The sequence below is a fragment of the Eumetopias jubatus genome, unplaced genomic scaffold (assembly GCF_037043125.1).
Source record: "Eumetopias jubatus isolate StellerSeaLion01/CBP00866 unplaced genomic scaffold, mEumJub1_p1.0 scaffold_6, whole genome shotgun sequence".
Lineage (NCBI taxonomy): Eukaryota > Metazoa > Chordata > Mammalia > Carnivora > Otariidae > Eumetopias > Eumetopias jubatus.
Genome location: NW_028274812.1, coordinates 58,145,747 through 58,167,163, shown reverse-complemented (window position 1 = coordinate 58,167,163; position 21,417 = coordinate 58,145,747).

The window sequence follows — 21,417 nt, the reverse complement described above, 5'->3', positions numbered from 1 at the left end:
TTCTCTCTCTCTCATTCTCTCTCTCAACAAAATAACAAATTTGAGGAGTCATAATACTTGATTTGAAGGCATGCTATAGAAAGCTACAGCAATCAAGGCAGTGTTGTACTGATATAAAGACAATCATACAAACGTATGCAACAGATTTGAACACATAGAAGTGTGAGAGGGCTTTTCTCACTTGTTCTCTAAAGGAGAAAGCATTCAGCTTTTCATAATTCAGCATGATGGTAGATTTTATGTATGGTCATCATTAATGAGATTCAGGAAGCTCCCTTATATTCTTAGTTTGCTGAGATTTAATAATGAATGAGTATTAAATTAATCAAGATTATTTTCATTTATTGATATGGGCATCAAGTTTTTTTTTAATTTAGTATGGTGAATTACGTTAATTTTTTTTAAGTTAACCCAAGCTTGCTTTCCTTAAATAAACCCCACTTTGTCATCAAATCTGATCCATTTATATATGGCTGGATTTCACTTGCCAATTTTGATTTCTTGGTTGAGGTTTATGAAGGCTATTTTCTGTAGTTTTCTTGTGATATTTTGTCTGGTCATAGAGATATTGCCTCATAATATTTGTTGGGAAGTGATCCACCTCTTTCTAATTTATGAGAGTTTGTGGAGATAATTCTATACAAATATGTATTTTTTTTCTTAAATACATTCATTTTTCCTTAACTGTTTCATGGAATTTTTATCAATGAAGCCATCTGTGCTTGAAGTTTTTTCTGTGGAAAATTTTTAAATTATAAATTCATTTTATTTGATAGATAAAAGACTATTCCAGTTTTCTATGTGTTACATTTGTTTGGTAATATGTATATTTCAAGTAATTTATTTCATCTTTGCCAGAAGTCAACATTTTTTTCTCTAAGGGGCCAGGTCGTAAAGATTTTAGGCTGTGTAGGCCAATACTCAACATCAAGGTAATTAAATACTTTCATAACAAGAGAAAAATGCAAAATATATTAACAACAATTATTATTTTATAATACAGATCTATTACACTTTTTAACACAAATTGACTAAAGAGAAGTATTAAACTCTTTTCTGGAAGATTACATTTCACTTAATTGGAGTTCAACTTGAAACACTATGAAGTGTCAACTGTTTCACTGCAATTCGTGTTGTGCGGAAGAGAACAAAATGGGAGCATCATCTAAGTTTTGTGTAGCATCTACTCAACTCTGCCATTATAGCATAAAAGCAGCCTTAGACAGTATATAGATGAACATGTGTGGCTATATTCCATGGAATTGTACTTACTGGCACCAGAATGTGAATTTTAGGTAATTTTCATGGGTCAAAATAATATTTCTTTGTTGATTATTTTTCAGTCATTTAAAATTATCTCATAACTTGTATAAAAATAGGCAGTGGGCACCGTTGACTTATACGCTACGTTCTAGGTGGTCAAAAGTATTGAAATAAATATGTTAATATTGCCTTATTAACATTTTAACATCTGTAGGTTCTCTTGTGATGGTGCACTTTTTTTTTTTTAAGATTTTATTTATTCATTTGACAGAGACACAGAGAGAGAGGGAACACAAACAGGGGGAGTGGGAGAGGGAGAAGCAGACTTACCGTCAAGCAGGGAGCCAGATATGTGCCTCGATCCCAGGACCCCAGGACCACGACCCAAGCCGAAGGCAGACGCCCATTGACTGAGCCACCCAGGCACCCCACTTTTTTCTTGATATTAACAATTTTTTTTCTTGTGTTTGATCCCTCCAAAACAATCACCTGAATAAATTTACAATTTCAGGTTAATTTGATTAAAATTTATCAAATTTTTCTCACTTTAAATTTCAAAGTTATTTTAATATTTTAAATATTTTAAAACAATATATTTTTTTTTAATTTTCAAACTGTGATGGTTAATTTTGTGTGTCAACTTGACTGGGCTAAGAGATGCCCAGAGAGCTGGTAAAACATTATTTCTGGGTGTACGTGAGGGTGTTTCTGGCAGATCAGCATTTGATTCAGTAGATTGAATGAAGATATGTTCCCTCACCAATGTGGACCTTAATCCTGCAATCCACTGGGGGTCTAAAGAGAACAAAAACACGAAGGAGGGGCAAATTCTCTCTCTGTTCTTGAGCTGGGACTTCCATCTTTTCTGTGCTGAGCCATCAGAACTGCTGGTGCTCAGGCCTTCAGCTCTGGAGTGGGATTGGTTTGCCTAGTTTTCAAGACTTCAGACTCAAGGGACGCCTGGGTGGCTCAGTCAGTTGAGTGTCTGCAGCTCAGGTCATGATCCCAGGTCCTGGGATCGAGTCCCACATCAGGCTCCCTGCTGCGTGGGGAGCCTGCTTCTCCCTCTGCCTCTGCCTCTCTCTCTCTGTCTCTCATGAATAAATAAATAAAATCTTTAAAAAAAAAAAAGACTTCAGACTCAATTACACTGCATTTCCTGTGTTTCCAGCTGGCTGACAGCTGATTGTGGGAGGTCATGACCTTTGTGACTTCATGAACCAATTCCTGTGGTAAATCTCCTCTTATATAGATTTCTAAAAATACCCTCTTGATTCTATTTCTCTGAAGAACCATGATGAATACACAGTTTTGTTTTTGGGTGAATATTTTTGATAATTGAATGTTAAGTAAAATACACCTTTTTGCAGTTATTTCTTTCCATAGGCAAAAGTCTCTAAGAATTATAGAATATTTCAATCAGTAAAGGTCACAGCAATCCAGCTGATGGGAGGTAAGGTCATGTGCTATGGCAGTGGAAGATTTAATGAAGAAATTAAAACAGACATAAAGATTATTTTAGAGGTAAACTAAGATGTATAAAAGTGGACCTCTAATGCTTCAAACTACAGAGAACATGTGGCATGTATGGCAAAATTTATGAAGGCATGTAAGATCTTGAATTGAAATGGAATTATTCAATTAAACCACAAATTGGTGAGATGTCAATAGTTTCATCTAGAAAACAAAAGAAAAAAACTCCACTAAAATCTTTTTATACTCTGTAATAAAGACATCAATTTGACATTCTATATATAAAACTAAATGGGTAGCATTACTTAAGCTAGCCACGTTCATTAGTCTTTTGAGCCTGGTGTGATATTGTAACTTTTCAGAACAACATTTTATGTTATATTTTAATAAAAACAATTATGTTGCTTGGGAAGTAGAAATTCTTAATTACTTTTATTATAAACTCATTAAAGCTTAATTCTTTTCAAATAAGTACAGAAATAAATTTTAATTAAATATTTCAGAATCATCACAAAAATTGTTGTCCTTAGTCCGTGACCTTCACATTCTATTATACATACTTTGAGCTTAGGTCATTTTTCTTAGAGGTAAGAGAGAAGAGGGATAGTTTTCCATTTTAGGAATTAGGCATGTGAAACACTAAATAGCTGATTACTTTATCTAAATCAAAATAATACTGAAGAACTAACAGCTATGAACTTCTATGAATGTACTCTAGCTAGTCATTGTTTCCTTCCATTTTTCTTTGTCCCATTTTCTTGTGACCTTAAAAGTAAATTCCAACAAGGTAATTATTTCTAGTTTGATTTATATGTGAAGTTCTTGATTTTATTTTCATTATTGTTGACTGCAATCTGACTCTCAGGGGATATAGATACACATATTTTTTTTCCTGTAGTTTCAAAATCTAAAAGTCTTCAAAAATATAACAGGCCTTGGGCTTAAGTTTGGTGTAACTCTAGTTAGTTAGAAAACCTAACCTAAATTTACACATGACTCTATAAGTCTTTACTTACCTGGATTGAAGTCATATGAATGTTTATGATTATAGAGTGTTGTTTCAGAGATTGTCAGAGTTGTTTAGTAATAATATTTAGTGCGTGTACCATGTTACCTTTGTTAAATCTGAAAAAAAAAAATGAATTCCAAAACATCTCTCTGTATGTGGTTTGGACAATGGTTTGTGGACTTGGAAAAGCAAATCTACAGCTGCAATTGGCTCATGTGCCCTGGAGTGGGAGATTAGTGAGGTATAGAGTGTGTCTTTGGTGGTTTACAGTCCTTCCCTACAGCCTTTCATATAAGAAAAATAGAAAGTAGATTTATATTTCTCACACATCAGTGATTGGAAGATCCTTTTAGAGAAACAATACAATTATATAGACTTCCATGTTAACTTAAAATATTTTTGTTGAAATATTAAGTTTGTGTAAATATGACAAGACAATTAAAATGTTAAATTACATTTTGCTTAGTCTCCCTCTATTTTCTCCTTTCTGGATTCATCTTCACCAAGATTATTTCTTCTGGGATCTATGGTAGGAATGAACAAATAGATGCATCTGGGAAACTTTCTGCATTTTGTAAAACATCACTGGAGTTAAGCCAGAGATCCCAGGCATATAGTGAAGAATTATCAAGAGGTTCCTTATGAGAGTTGAGAAGTAAGAACTAAGGTTTCTCACTAACTGGACATTGGTCCAAGGTCAGTGGCACCTTACAGCAAAGGGGGAGGAGGGTCTGTGCCCTGATTCCTGGCAACATACATAGAGAATGCGTTTTGCACAATTTTACCAAAATTTCCTGTATTTAATTCTGGTTTAGAAATACCAAAACCACAAGAATTGTCTTTTAATTGCTTTAACTATTTAAGGCATACAGGCATAAACAAAATTTAAGAGCTATATAAATTAAGAGGTCACTTGAGTATTTGTAATAACTGGAACTTATAAGGGACCCCTGGGTGGCTCAGTCGGTTAAGCGTCTGCCTTCAGCTCAGGTCATGATCCCAGCGTCCTGGGATGGAGTCCTGCATTGGGCTCCTTGCTCAGCGGGGAGCCAGCTTCTCCCTCTGCCTGCCATTCCCCCTGCTTGTGCTATCTCTATCTCTCTTTCTCTGACAAATAAATAAATAAAATCTTTAAAAAATTTAAAAAAAAAACTGGAACTTATAAGAACTGAGATGAATTGTAAGAATTGTGGAAAACCCAAGTGTAGATGTCCCTTAAGTATACATCCACTGGATATATAGGTCTGAAACCCATTAAATACATCTGGGATGAATATGTGTATTTAGAATTTAACAGTATTCAGATACAATAATTAAAACAGGAGACAAACAATACACCCAGAGAAATGGTATAAGCATGAAGAGAGGAAAAACAATATTTTACACAAAGAAACAAACAAGCACTGAAGGTGTAGTAAGAGAAAAACAAACTTATTAAGAAAATTAAGAAGTGCTTGGAGAAAAACAAGAAAAACAGAGTGGTGTAACTGGAGTAAATGGAAGTGAAAACATCAAGGCAAAATTAAAACTATCAAAAGCTAGAATCTGGTCTGATGATAGAATATAAAAAATACAGGGACGCCTGGGTGATAAAATCGGTTAAGAATCTGACTCTTGATTTTGGCTCAGGTCATGCTCTCAGCATTCTGGGATGGAGACCCCTGTGGGGCTCTGTACTCAGAGGGGAGTCCGCTTGGGATTTTCTCTCTCCTTCTCCTTCTGCCCCTCCCCCCACTCACATATGTGTTCATGCTCTGTCTCTCAAATAAATAAATCTTCAATATATATATATATATATATAAATAAATACCAGCTATTACCAATCACATTTACCATAAGTAAGTGACTATTTCAATGAAGAGGTGGTTGGATGGGGAATGAAGGGAAAAAAGAGAAGAAGAAGTATTTGAGGAGTTCATTAGAAGTGTGAAAATAGAAACCTCAAGTAAAGAAGATAATTTCTGAAAGGAGATAGAGAGATAGGCTGGTACTTCTAGAGGAAGAAAGAGTCTGGTTTTTTTTTTTACAAAATTTGCAAGAAATTTTGTGTTTAAATGTTGAAGTGATGAGCCAACAAAAATGAAAGGTTGAAGAATAAGACAGTTGGAATAATTTCTCAGATTTTTGTAGTAAAGAGGCTGGCGTAAATGGTAGGTTTGATCTGGAGCAAATGGTGGAAGACACATTTTCATCTGTTAGGTTATGAAAAAAGGATGGGTGGACAGATGGATGGAAGGATAGCGACAAATTTCCTTAGGACCACAAGAGCACAGCGGAATGACAAAGTGCCTGACAGATTCTATCTTTTCAGTCATTTGGGGATCATCTCTCCAGAGTGAGTAGAAAGGTAATGTGTAACGGGAATTAAGTGAAGAAGGTTTGAAGTAGCCTTGGAAATAACGGGAGATTGGACTTTCTGGGAAAACAGAATGATTGGTAGCTCTAAAGGGCCATGAAGATTGGAGGATGAGAATTTTGGAGCTAACAATTCATTGCATATTCAATGACATGTTTCTGTGTTCAGGTTTAGCTACCTTAGTAAGGGGTGAAAAGGGCATAGATCTTGGTTACTCTGTCCTTGCAGTTTTGCATATTGAGGTTGTAGGTATAAATAAGGGCTTGGTTGAAGTGGCTCACATGGAGAACAACTTATATTTTAAAAAGTGCACATGGCAGGGTTTATAGTTTGAGAGAAAGGAGAGGAGTAAAAAACCGGATGTCTGAAAAAGTCAAACAACTGTAGAGTGAATAATTGGTAGGAATTCAAAGAAGAGTGTTATTGCCAGATACTAATTTTAATTTTAAGATTTTTATATAATAAGATTCACTCAAAATATTTATTGAGCATCTCCTCTCCATGAGACATTGTTCTTAACATTGTGGAAATGAAGATGAGACAGGTTTTCTGTTCTTACAGAGCTGATACTCTAGCCAGGTGAATAACAACAAAATAAAAAATAATTGGGTTTGATAGTCCCTACAGCAGAGGTGACTGAGTGAAAGAGAGTGCTTGCAAACTTCCTCCTCCAGGGCAGGTATCTAACAATGCCGTACCGACAGGGTCAGCATTTCTGTGCTGTCCAATTGGGAAAGTCAGTCATTAGCTTCTAACACAGGGAGGTACATTTTATGGCTGACCAGAATGAGAATTAATCCCGACCATCGCCACAGCATAGGCAGGACACAGTATCCTGACCCTGGGCTTAGAACTAAGATCGGAAAGCTGCCAGGTCACAAAGATACAAAGGAGGGTCACCCTAAAGCTAATTGGTAGTAAGTGGCCAGCTATTTCACAGAAAGTGTTGGAGGCAGTCAGTCTGCTTGCAGTTAATTGATTGAAGCTGTATTTTTAGTGAATTGTGTGATGTTTAGTAACAAAGACTGAGAATATGGGTCTTAGACATGTGAGGGATAGCCCAATATAAATTTACATGCGGTAACAAAAATCAAAGAATGGGGGTAAGAAAAGGAACAAAACTTAGAAAATACTTGAATGTGATCAGAATAATATTAGGGATTCTTTGCTAATTCCTTATTGAGAAGATAATTATAAATTATTATTAAAACACAAAGGGTTTTTTTTGAGATTTAATTTTTGTATTTGACAGAGAGAGAGAGAGAGAGAGAGACAGAGAAAAAACAGAGGTGGGAGCAGCAGGCAGAGGGAGAGGGGGAAGCAAGCTGGGCAGAAAGCCTGACTTGGGGCTCAATCCCAGGACCCTGATTTGGGGCTCAATCCCAGGACCCTGGGATCATGACCTGGGCTGAAGGCAGACACTTAAGGGACTGAGGTACCCAGGTGCCTCAGAACACAAAGCTTTTGATTGTGTTGATTTGAGGTATGTTTATTCTTATATTATCAATATTGTGATGTGTTTCTAGCCCAAGTCCATTGTATATGTTATTCATTCTCAACACTCTTTACTGATCCCATGATATCTCTAATCTTTTCTTGATATTTAAAATAAGTATCTAAAGTGTGTCAACCTACCTGGCTTTTTGTGTCTACAATGGGTAGATCAGTATTTCTGGCTACTTAATAAATTATTCCAAAACTTAGTGGCATAAAACAACCTTTTATTATGCTCAGATTTTTGAGGGTAAGGAGTTCAGACAGGGGATAGCAAGGTTGCTTGTCTCTGTTCCACAAGGTCTGGGGGCACAGATTGAAGCCTTGAAGCCTGGAAGCTGGAATCATGTGGCTTCAAGTTAACTCACAGGTCCAGGTGTTGACACTGTTGTCTAGAGGTCTCCAGTTTCTCTTTTCATGTGTTCTCTTTGGGAGGGCTACTTTGGGCTCTCTCTCAGAATGGTGGTTGCTCTCCAGTAGCAGATGTTCTGAAAGAGAGAGAGTATGGAGAGAGAGAGAGAGAGAGCGAGTAGCCATACCATCTTTATGACCTAAAAGGAAGTAATACAGCATCATTTCTATGTATTTCTTGAGGCACAGAATTCTGCACAGATTCAAAGGAAAAACAGATTCTGCCCCATTTCTGCAAGATCATGTAAGATTGCAATATTCCTATGGCCATTTTTGAAAAATGTAATTCGCCCCAGTGAATAGTCTTAGCAGTATTCTTTAGATTGCGTTATTTTAAGAGGTTAATTTCTTTTAGGCTTTGCCACTAGTTACTTATGCTTTGTGTTGTAGGAGCACAGTGTGGAAATGCATTCATTCTATCTAATGCCACTGAATGTTTTAGAATAGGTAATAGTTGAGTGGTCTACTTAAGGGAAATTTAGAGTTTATCAAGTAAAGAAAATGAATTCATTCTATCATCCTGTACGTGTATGAGAGAGTAATGGCCTGTTCAGAGAAAGGTGACTGTCCACAGTAAAGAAAGATGAGGCTGGGAAGGTCACATATAAGTCCATTTAAACACTTTTTAAAAGAATAATCAATAACTTCTACTTTAGTCCAGATATGCTAAGATTCACATATATTTGCATTTTAGGTGGATGTTGTTATTACTATCTGATAATCCGAAATTTAAAAAAAAAATGCTTCTTAGTTTCAATTAAGCTTTTTGGAATTTAAATACACTATAATTAGTAAAAACTAAATGCTTATTAAGGGTTGTTTGCAATTATCATGCATATCTTGGTATATATTTTTAATGGTAGAGATGTCTAGTTTTCTATCAATTTGGAATCTTCCATTCATGGTATACAATTGTAGCTAAAAGGTGGCTGTCCAGCCGAGGACTACATTAACAAGCTTACATTTCCCATGGCTAGTCCTGTCCCATGTGATGATGAATAGAAGTCATACTGTGCTCTTCCAGTCTAAAACTTTTAAGGGACAGCTGTGTCTCTTCCCCATAGCTGCATGCTGATAATAAGCCACTGGGGAATAAAAAAACTGCATGGAGAAAATCTATATCCATGTATGAGTCAACATGTGGAATAGAGCCTCCTACTGATCAGGAATACCAAAACTGGATGGCGATATCAGTAAAAAATTAATATGTATTATGTTTAAGACAATATGCGTCTTGAGTCTATTTGTTATAGTAACTTTAGCTAATATAACTGAACCAATACACAAACTGAAGATTGTTCTAACGATGGCTTTGTCAATTTATATTCAATTTAATTCTTAACAGTCAATTTTTATCTAAATTGCTGATCAAACATTTTTCTTTCCAAAGAATATTTTCTTCCTTGTATGAATTATTTTTCCAAAACTATTTCTTTTGAAGATAAAAGACATCATTAAGATAGCATTATTTACATTAAACAAAACTGAGTATAAATGGTGATTTTTCTGGGGAAATATAAGCCATGGAATCCTTCATAAGCATGTGGGGATTTTCATTCCATAAAGTGATAGATGTCAGGAACAAAATTCCTTAGGACATCATGGTATTTATGTAATCAAACAGTGATTAAAAATTCATATGTAACAAAAAGAAAAGAAAAAACTGTAGTGACCATTTCATTCTCTTGAACATCCTTCTGGAATTTGAGTTAAAATATGAATAAAGCAATACTGTGAAGGAGGTAAACAAAAAGTTACATTTGAATTAAACACATTTGCAGATACATAGTAAGTCTCCCTTAAAATTGTTTTTGAGTGGATTCTTAATATTCACCTTTTTTTCTTGCTTTCTTAGCCCCCATCTCCTGTTTATCTAGCAGGAAAGGCATTTCTATAGGATTAATATTTGAAATAGGACGATAGTCTATGAACTTGTGATAATTCCTAAAGCCTGTAGCAAATATAATAAATACTTTTTTTTTTTTAACACAATTTAACTATTTGTCCAAGTACAATAAACCTTTTGGTGTGCTTTCAATTAAAAATACAGGATTTAGTTTTTTTGGAACTACTAGCGCTGAGTGCTAAGCATTGGACTGTATCCACAGACTATAAACCCTAGCCTCTATTCTGTGGGGCACCTGGGTGGCTCAGTTAAGCGGCTGACTCTATAGACAGCTCAGGTCATGACCTCAGGGTTGTGAGATCAAGCTGAGTGTAGGGCTCCATGCTAGGGGTAGAGCCTGCTGGAGATTCTCTCCCTCTGCTCTCCCCTCCTTCTCTAATAAAATAAAAATAAAAGCCTCTGTTCTAGTTCCTATTCCAACCCTGATAATGTAATCTCAGGCAGGGAACCTCACCCTTAGATTTAAGTCATCTCACCTACAAAATGAACAGCTTATAGTAATATTGTTAATACTACATCTTGTGCTACCAAAAATTATAACGAGTGTTAAATGAAGAAAAATTTGGAAAATAATCAGTTAAAGTTAAAAATCACCAGTTGTTTAGCCTTTAAAATTCCAATGTAATTATGAATCTCTAAAGTTAAAGGATACTATGTGGTATTTCCTGAAGTGTTACATTATATAATGACATAGCAGTGTTTCAAGAACACTGATTTTATACAAACTTAAGTAGAAGATCTATATTGTTTTCTTTAACTATAATAATTTATAATTCCAAAAAACAATTCTATAACGATAAAGGTTGGATTAAAGACAATTTAAATAAAATTTAAACACAAGTTTTACAGTGATTTTAAGAGTGATCTAAGTTTAAAATATTTTTCTGATATTATATTTATGTGATATAGATAATTGAGAAAACACACACATTCTCAAAATACAGTAAAACTCACTCCAAACTCTCACAACACAGAGATAAACATGCTAACATTTTTCTCAACTTCAATATATTTTATATTTCTTTATATTCTTTTAGAAAATTAAGGCCTATTGCAAATACATTTTATATCATGGTTTTTAAAAATATAATGTCGATGGCACTTTTGTTTGTATAAAAATGTTATGTTAATTATAATATCCCATTTAATAAACTATTACACTAACTTTAGACATATTTTCTTAGGAAGAAAAATGAGAGCTATGGAAAACACTATCACTTAGGCAAGTATTAAAGTTTATTCTGCAGAGCTTTGAAGTGATTTGAAGAATCTGCAGGTGATAGGAATTGGGAAGGGCTGAAGAGGTGGGGCTTAGGACAACTACCAATGCTTTACCAGAACATAGTAGATTTTATCTATTTTATCCTGAGTTCCATGTGACATTTTTTTTGAATGAAGGATTCTAGGAAAAAATAATCAATAATCTACATTCAGCACCATTTTGTTATTTTTCTTGCTATTTAAGTGTTCTTCTATAAGTTATATCCATAATTGTATATATGATATGTTAGCCATACTCCTATTTTTATACCTAATAAACTTTTTTGAACTTTTTTAAATCTGTGTGAACCAATGCCTATTTTAATTACGCTGTTTTCTAAAGCAGTACTTTCCAGTTAAAAATGATAAATATGTTTAAATATAACGATTGATAAAAATATTGGGCTGGCTTAACAAAGACAACCTAAATACGAACTGAAGTCAAATTCTCAGCAGGCGCTAAAACCTAAATAATGAGAGGTAGCATAGAGGGTTCAGCTTGTTCACTCCCATGGATATATTTTTGTCCCCTTTTAGAAACATTGATTCTAAAGAAACAAATACAAGAATCCCCAAAAGCTCTAAAGGAGGAACTGGCCTTGTTCTCTGATGTTTTCTCTCAGACACTAGAGCAGAGAATCAAACAAAGAGGGTAGAATACGTGAGAGTTCTCCAATCCTCTACTCCACTCTTTGGGAGCCACAATCCTATATTGTCCTGCAGGGAGGAAGAAGCTTTGTTAAGTGGACAGCTGTAAAAACCAAAAACAATTGAAAAGCTATGAACTAGATGGATGTCAATAAGTAAACTGACTTTCCACTGGGAAACAAAGTGCACATTACAGAGCTGATAGCAGTTATTAGGGAAAAATAACCAAAAAACAACAAAAAACCCATCTCATCCAAGCTGCAGCTCAATGATCTGAACCCCTCCATCGAATCAGGTTTTACTAGAAATCTCTTAAAGCTTCTCATGCAGCTGGAGTAAAATCTAAGCCCAGACCATGGGCCACAAAGCCCTAGATGATTCTTATTTCTCCAAAGTCATCTTGGCTCTTCTCCATCTTGTTCAATCTTTTTCCTTTTATATTTAAAAATTTTTATGTGTTTGCAAATTTTGTTGTTATTTCCAAATTTATGGAACAGTTGCAAGCATAGTGCAAGAAGTTCCAATACCCTCTTTCCCTGATTCAAACATTGCTTTCATTTTGCACCGTTTGGTTTTTATTCTCTCTATGGCTCTTTCTCTTTTGTTCTTTTCCTTGGCATGTGTGTATACATATGCACATTCATATTGTATTTTTTTCTGAAATACTTTATGGTATGCTGTGAGCATCAGGCTCAGCTGACAACACTCACACCATTTTAGGGTGGAGACCTCTAAAATAACTTATTTTCAGACAACCTAGATAAAAGAAAAGTCAATTCACTTTACTTGTCCCTTCTTAGTCCCTCCCTGGGAGACCCTGGAAAACAGGCAGTGTGTTTATTCCAAAATGATTTATATCCTTTTGATAGATTTGGGCTCATATAGAGCTTGCATGCAGGTAATAAGAACATAGAATCCATATTAGGGTAGATTTTTTGCTGGGCAAAATGCCAAGTTATTTTTTTAATTATTCAACTGGCATATCTGTAGTCACCTAGAAGATAAGGTACATCTCTACAATCCTGGTTGAATTCTAGCTCCTATGAGACAAGTACATTATCCTCATACTATTTGTGCTAAATTTCCACTCAAAAAATTCCAGCAATAATACCAGTACTATACTACTCTTTTTAGGATATATGCTGTTTTTATTTTAGGAAAGAAAAAAAAAAAGAAGAAGAAAGAAAGAAAAAAGAGAGAACAAAAGGGAAAGATTTAAACCAGCTTACTATTCATATGGAATATAAAAACACTGGTAAGAATAAAGTTGATCGACTATGTTGATCAATCTTAGATCAGAATATGAAACGTTGAGTGAGATAGAACCATCTACTATAAATACAGCAAAGAACTAGGAAAATATAGTGTACCCAAAGCCAAAGTAATGATCAAGTCCATGGGAGAGGCTGATGGATTTCACTGGACAATTATACAGGGGGAAAAGAAAGGAATTGAAAGAAGAATGGAGATATTTAAAATAAACCATATTTTCCCCAAAACTATTAGCAGTGAGAAAAGAAAAGTATACCATTAGCAATGGGATTGGGTACATTCCTTCTTTTCCTTCTTCCCTTTCTTCTCTCACCTCTTCCCTCCCCCCCTTCCCTTCCTCCTCTACTTCTTCCTTCCCCCTCTCCTTTGCTGGTTCTTCCCCTCCTTCTCCTCCTTCCTCTTCCTCTTCCTCTTCTTTTTCTTTCAAATTCTTGTGCATTTATGAAGGCTAGTGGCTCAGGAAAGGGAGGGATTAAACATACAGATAGAACAAATCCCAGCAGCACTGAGAGGGACAGGTATTTTTTCCTGCTTTCTGGCCAGCAATTTCTGCTCTAGTTTTGTTTTTATGAAAGAAAAGGATTAGAAAATAATCAACAAAGATGTAAAAATGGGCACTACTGCTGGCCTCATATATAGGTAATGCTGTGGTCCCAGAAAACTGATTTATGGTTGTTATACTATTTTAAGGAGAGATCAATAACATATCATTGTAACTCATTCCAACATCATACCGATTTTAAATATGTATGACAATTGATTTTCTGCAACTGCTTATGACAGTATATGCTGCTGCCTTTACTGTCAACATTGACACAGGTCCACACAAATTAATATTCCCATATTAGCAAGATTATTTTATGGGAACAGACACCTTTTAGGTGAATAAGAATAATATAAAAAATATGGGACATGAATTAAGGAAATAGGACAGAAGATATTTATCAAGATATAAAAAAACAAACTCATACTTTACCTGCCCCTCAAAAAATTACATTATTTTTTAAATTACATTTTTTAAAGTTTGGAAACTAAGTTTCAAGAATTTGGGTTTTAAGTAGGATATTTAAAAATGTTGCTTGAGAGGTGCCAGGTTGGCTCAGTCAGTTACGTGTCTGACTCTTGGTTTTAGCTCAGTCGTGAAATCAGGGTCCTCAGACCAAGCGCCCCATTGGGCACTGTGCTCAGCGAAGAGCCAGATTGAGATTCCTTCCCCTTCTGCTCCTGCCCCCATCTCTCTCTCTCTCTCTCTCTCTCTCTCTGTCAAATAAATAAATAAATAAAATATTTTAAAAAATAAATAAAAATGTTATTTGTAGTCGTGCTGTATACTTAAATATCAGCATTTTCCCCAGTGAAATTTTATCCTCTTTGGCTTTATCATATCCCTATGAAGTTGGAAAATGACCAGTTTTTATTCCTTTTCATCTCTGTATTTTAAATTATATCATTCAGATATGATATACTATGACTATTTTCTTCACTCTTGGTTTAGGCTCTTTCATAACTCTGCCATAATAAGACAGTACTAGAATTTAGGTCTTCTCCTCCTGTTCAGAATGGACTGCTCTCTCACATAGACACACGAATAAGTAAAATGACTGAAGTCCAGGCTGGTTTTTCATTTAATCTTCTCTGTGCTTTAGCCATAAAATACAGTTCATTTAAAGGCCTCTTTGTTGTTTCACTTCATTTATTTGGCATAATAGCAATAAATGTTCTACTCTGTGTGTTTCACAATAGTGAAATAGCTCCCAGCTTTACAATAAAACTGGAGGGGTTTATTATATAAGAGTAGCTTATTGTGCCACTGGAACATGCACTAAAGGCGTCATTATTTAATATATTAGTGTTTGATAATAGCACACTACCATTACCTACCAGCTGGAAATATTTTATAAGCTCACAACAGAGACTTTAAGTGGTACAATATATATATTTATGCTTTGATTTCATATCATAACTCTCAGTAATTTTCCCAGAGGTATTACACTTAATTAATTTATGGTTGAGTATATCTATGAAAAATGTTATAGAATAATAATAATAAATCATTCTTTGTGATTATATGAATAAAACATCTAGTGGTGCCTGGCATATATTTACGCTCCACCTTTCTCACCTTCTTTGTGTTTTATAATGTTCAAGCTTTCTTTGTTTTCAAGGGCAACAAAAGCTGAAATAAACAAATGGGATTACATCAAACTAAAACGATTTGCACAAAAAAGGAAACTATCAACAAAATGGAAAAGCAGCCTATTGAATGAGAGAAGTTATTTGCAAACAAGGAGTTAATACCTAAAATACATAAACTATTTACACAACTTGCTATTGAAAAACCACCTGATTACAAAATGGACAAAAGACTTGAATAGACATTTTTCCAAAGAGGGCATACCCATGGCCAAAGGCACATGAAAGATGCTCAACATCACTAATCGTCAGGGAAATGCATATCAAAACCACCATGAAATATCACCTCATAGCTGTAAAATTGGCCATTATCAGAATGACAAAAAATAACAAGTGTTGGTGAGGATGTGGAGAAAAGGAAATCCTTGTACACTATTGGTGGAAATGTAAATAAATGGTGCAGCCACTATAGAAAATAGTATGGAGTTTCCTCAGATATATAAAAATAGAAGTACTATACAATCCAGCAATTCCACTTCTGTGCATTTATCCAGAGAAAATGAAAACACCAATCCAGAGAAATATATGCACACCTATGTTCAGGATATGGAAGCAACCTATGCCCATCAATAGTTGAATGGATAAAGAAGATGTGGTATGCATTTCTACAATAGAATATTACTCAACCATAAAAAGAATGAAATCTTGGGGTGCCTGGAAGCCTCGGTCGGTTAAGTGTCCGACTCTTGGTTTTGGCTCAGGTGATGATCTCACAGTCGTGGAATCAAGCCCTGCATCAGGCTTCCTGCTCAGGGTGGGGTCTGGGATTCTCTGCCTCTCCCTCTGCTCTTCCCCCAGCTCATGCACACTCTTTCTCCCTCTCAAATAAATAAATAAATAAATAATCTTTTAAGAATGAAATCTTGCCATTTATGACATGGATGGACCTAGAGAGTATTATGCTAAGTGAAGTAAGTCAGAAAGAGAAAGATAAATACCATCTGATTTCACTGATAGGTGGAATTTTAAAAACAAAACAAATGAACACATAAGACAATACAGACACAGACTCATAGATACAAAAAACCAAACTGTTGTTTACCAGGTGGGGGAAGGGCTCGGGGTCAGGGGAAATATGCAAAGGGGATTAAGAGGTACAAACTTACAGTTGTAAAATAAATAAGTCATGGGTATATAATGTACAGCATAGGAAATATAGTCAATAATATTGTAATAACTTTGTATCATGACAGATGATAACTAGACTTATTATGGCATCATTTCATAATGCATAAAAATATCAAATCACTATAACGTATACCTGATATTAATGGGATATTCTATGTCAATTATACTTCAATAATAAAAAATACTTTACGTGTTTCATTTTTACTTATAATAATCAGTCAAATTAATGGATCAGTTGGTTTATGTCCCAATTTATGAGACATTTAAAATATTTATTATAGAAAAAAAGTATTTTAAAATGATGAATACTACAAATAAAAGATAGTATTTCCTAGTGACTTGTATCATGATATATTTGCTTTATTATTTCTGCATGTTACTAAATTTTTTTTTATTTTTGACCACTTAATACCCAACTGTAGTTGAGATGCATCCCAGACTTCAATAAGTTTTTTTAGAATTGAGATATAATTGACATATAACTTTATATTATTTTCAGATGTACAACATAATGAAATGATATTTGTATATATTTCAAAATGATCACTACAATTAGTCTTTTTGACATCCATCAATACACATAGCTACATTTCTTCTCTGGCGATGAGAACTTTTAAGATCTCTCTTATCAACTTTCAAATACATAATACAGTACTATTGTTTTAAAGATTATTTATTTATTTATTTATTTATTTGACACATAGAGAGAGAGAGAGAGCACAAGCAGGGGTAGCTACAGGCAGAGGGAGAGGGAGAAGCAGGCTCTCCGCTGAGCAAGGAGCCCAATCTGGGGCTCCATCCCAGGACCCTGAGATCATGACCTGAGCCAAAGGCAGACGCTTAACCTACTGAGCTACACAGGCACACCACAATACAGTACTATTAACTATAGTCACCATGCTATACATTACAACCCCAGAACTTATTTAGTTTATAACTGGAAGTTTATACTTTTGACCCCCTTCACTTATTTCGCCTACCTCCACCTCTACCTCTGGAAACCATCAATCTGTTCTTTGTATGTATGAGTTCAATGATAACTTTTAAATTAGATAATGAGCATTTTAAAATGTTTTATCAATAGCTTAACTTTTAATTATCCTTGCTACCTTTCCCTACATTGGTTATAGTAACTAATTTACTGGTCTATGGCAAATATACTGGATGAGCTGGTACCTTCATTGATTATGGCCTTATGTAATTCCTGCTTACCTGAACCCATGCCCTGATTATCTTCTTGCCATCCTTGTGGCTCTCAGCCTGTATTAAGCTTTTGGATGCTGGAGCTTTCTACTTGAGTTCAGGTTCTGTAAGTGATTGCTGACTCACTGTTGTCAAAAACACATACAATTCTTCACTTTTACTACCCAAACACTGTTATGGACGTAATTACAAAGATTAAAATTGTTCAAGGAATTTCATCATTATTCTTCCTGCTATCTAATCTTTTTTAACCATTTTCTAGAATTTTTTAAAATATCTTTTGTATTCTCATAGGTATAAATGATCAATCATCATAGAGACTTTCTCAACTTAGTTCATTCCATAAAAAACAAAGATAAGGATATGGTATCTGATGTTCATGGAAGAGGTTACCTTACCTTACTGCAATTTTGGTAAGTAATGGTCTCTGTGTAATGTATTAAATTTAAATTCAGCAGTTACCAAATAAATCTTTAAACATATATTACACACTATTTTCTTACAAAAAAATCAGGTCACTTGAATAATGTCACTCTTAAGAAACAAGGGTCAAAATTAGGAAAATTGTGAGTAGGAAAATAGCAAAAACATTTTGGAAATGGGAATAAAAGGCAATCCACATAATACAGTGAAACATTTTACAAAACTGTTACTTGAGAGAATTTAAAAGTCATAAGATTTCGCCTTCTGACTCTCTAGCTAGAGGAAAAGAGTTCAGAAAATAGAATACCAGTGATATTTTTATTATTGGCTGTACCAGGGAAGGTGTTAAAGAAATAAAAAGTCAAGGAAAGAATTGGTAGGTTTGAAAGAAGAAATGAAATGGGATAGAAAAATGCAGAAATTGCAAGCTTTTCAAAGCTGAAAAAGCCAATTGATTTGAGACCCCTAAGCTCCCCCAAAATTACTGAGAAAGTCTTTGAGAGACAAACACCCAGTAAAATTTTAAACAAATAAAGTTGAATCAGAGCTAATATCAGACCAAAAGTGTGACACCTGTTAGATCTTTTTAACTGAATAAAATATTTCAAGGCAAAGTCCTGATTAAACCTCTCCCACAGAATCCCACAGCTTTAAGGTAGTCCTATTTAAACTGAGAAAGAATAAAACTTCAGCAAGAAAATAGGAGGAGAACCACAGCATTCATATTCGAGGACTAAGGCGTGAAAACAACTGTAAGGGTGGTTCCTGGCTTCCTGGCAAATGGAGTTGCTAGGCATCAAAGAGACATAAATTCCACAATATTTGTGTGAGAGTTGTACTTCCTGGAAAAAACAGGCTACTGGTTGTGGCTGTGACTTTGAGACTTAGAACTTTGGATTGCAGATCTCCTTTATGCTGAAGTAATCTTAAAAATATGCAGGCCAGGGCGCCTGGGTGGCTGTCAGTTAAGTGGCTGCCTTTGGCTCAAGTCATGATCCCAGGGTCCTGGGATTGAGCCCCGCATCGCATAGGGCTCCCTGCTCAGCGGGGAGTCTGCTTCTCCCTCTCCCTCTGCCTGTCGTTCCCCCGCTTATAGTCTCTCTATGTCAAATAAATAAATAAAAAATCTTAAAAGAAAAAGTATGCAGGCCATTCAAAGAGTGTATTTCCCAGTGCCTATTTCATCCTGAGTTTTAGAAAGTTAATGGAAAAAGGAGTTCTCCCAGAAGAACCACAGAGAAAAATGAACAAAATAGTGCAGAAAGTGGAAGTTGGATGGAATCAAGGATCGCTCTTGTGCCACAGGGTTGCAATCTTCACAGTATTTTCCCAGTAGGAGGATTTCAGAACTGTCCTCTTTCCCACAAATGAGAGTGTTGTGGTTACTCTGTCCTTGTCTGCTATCTTTGTATGAGTGTGTAGGAACTGGGAGCAGACTGTTCATAGCTTTCTGTGCAAAGAAGACTCATATCCATACGTGATGTACAAATTATCACAACATAAAAATCTCTTCTTACTACAGTTGAAATCTTTATCACTTGAGAGTACCCCTTTTTGCTTAGAACTCAATAGTACATAATTTCATACACTGAAAAGTCTTTCTACATACTAAGTCCTGTGTTCCTTCCTTCCTTCCCAATCTTACCAAAACTTTTGCTACAAATATTTTTGCATCCGAAACAGTAAATATGAATACTATGTATTATTATTTAAAAGAGAGGAAAAAAATTAAAGGTACATAAAACGATGCTCAACATCATTAATCGTCAGGCAAATATCTATCAATTTTTTCTTTTTAAAGTAGGCTCCATGTGGAGCCCACATGGGGCTTGAACTCATGACCCTGAGATTAAGGCCTGAACTGAGATCAAGAGTTGGACACTTAACCAATTGAGCCACCCAGGTGCCCCCATATCATATTTTCTTTATCCATTCATCATTTGATGGTCATTTAGGTTGTTTCCATGTCTTGGCTATTGTAAATAGTGCTGCAATGAATATAAGGATACAGATATCTTTTTGAGATAGTGATATTCTTTCTTTCAGGTAAATACCCAGAAGTGGAATTGCTGGCTCATGTGGTAGTCATACTTTCAATTTTTTGAGGAAACTTCACACTTCTCTCCATAGTGATGGTACCAATTTTCATTCCTACCAATAGTGCACAAGAGTTCCTTTTTCTCTACATCCTTGCTAACACCTGTTATTCTTTCTCTTTTTGATGATAACCATTCTAACTGGTGTGAGGTGAAATGTCACTGTGGTTTTATTTTGCATTTCCCTGATGATTAGTGATGATATGTGTCAATTATATCTCAATAAAGTTGGAAAAAATTAAACCAAATCACAAGACTGAGTTGGTAAATCCATGATTGTAATTAAAACATTTAACATGCCTCTATTGTTATATATTAATAGAAAAATAATGAAAGGTATAGGGAATTTAAGTGACGTATTAACATGTTTGCTCATAAATCTATCTTTATTAAATTGATTTTATATTCCTGATTACATTTACATTGACAATTTTCCAAAACAGTCATATATTAGGTCAATGAATACTTTCCCTATTTTGAAGTTTAGAAATAACTACCATAATTATTATGGACTTGAAAAAAATGAAAATAAATAGTAAAATATTTCAATTAAATTGCAAAGAGTGTTAAACACAGGAAGTAAAATTTTCAAAATAACATTAATCATGAGTAGAAAAATGTTATCATGGAAATTAAACACTATTAAAACTAAATAACAAAAAATGCCTAATAACCAAACTCAAGGATATCAGAAATATTTAGAGGCAAATGTGTAAATTTGATTTAAAAATGTATGTTGAAAAATAAATGACAAATCAAGTCATTAGTAAAACAATAGAATTAACAAACATAATCACTGATTCTGTTTGTTTAATATCCATAGATTAGGCAAACCTGGGTATATATAATTAGAAACAAACAGAAAATAAAGTTAACTACTTAATAGTGAATACTTTGTAACTATTATAATCTGTCGTTTACTCCAGCCATAACACATTGAAGTTATTTTTTGTGGAAAGTATAAGCTGCATTCTACATCTATGTCATTTTTATTCTTGAACATGGACTCCAGTTTTCCCATTACTATTTGTTGAAAGAGTATCCTTTGCCAAAGATCAAGTAACTAAATTTGTGCCACTCAATTTTGGGGTTATTTATTTGATTCTATCGATCTGTATGTCTATTTTTTCACCAATTCCAACTTGTACTGATACACTGTTGCTTTATAAGTATTGAAAGCAGGTAGTGTTAGTACATTTAGTTCTTCTTCAATATTGTATTGGTCATTCTCAATCTTTTGTGTTTTCATATAAATTCATATAAATTTAAATATATAAATATA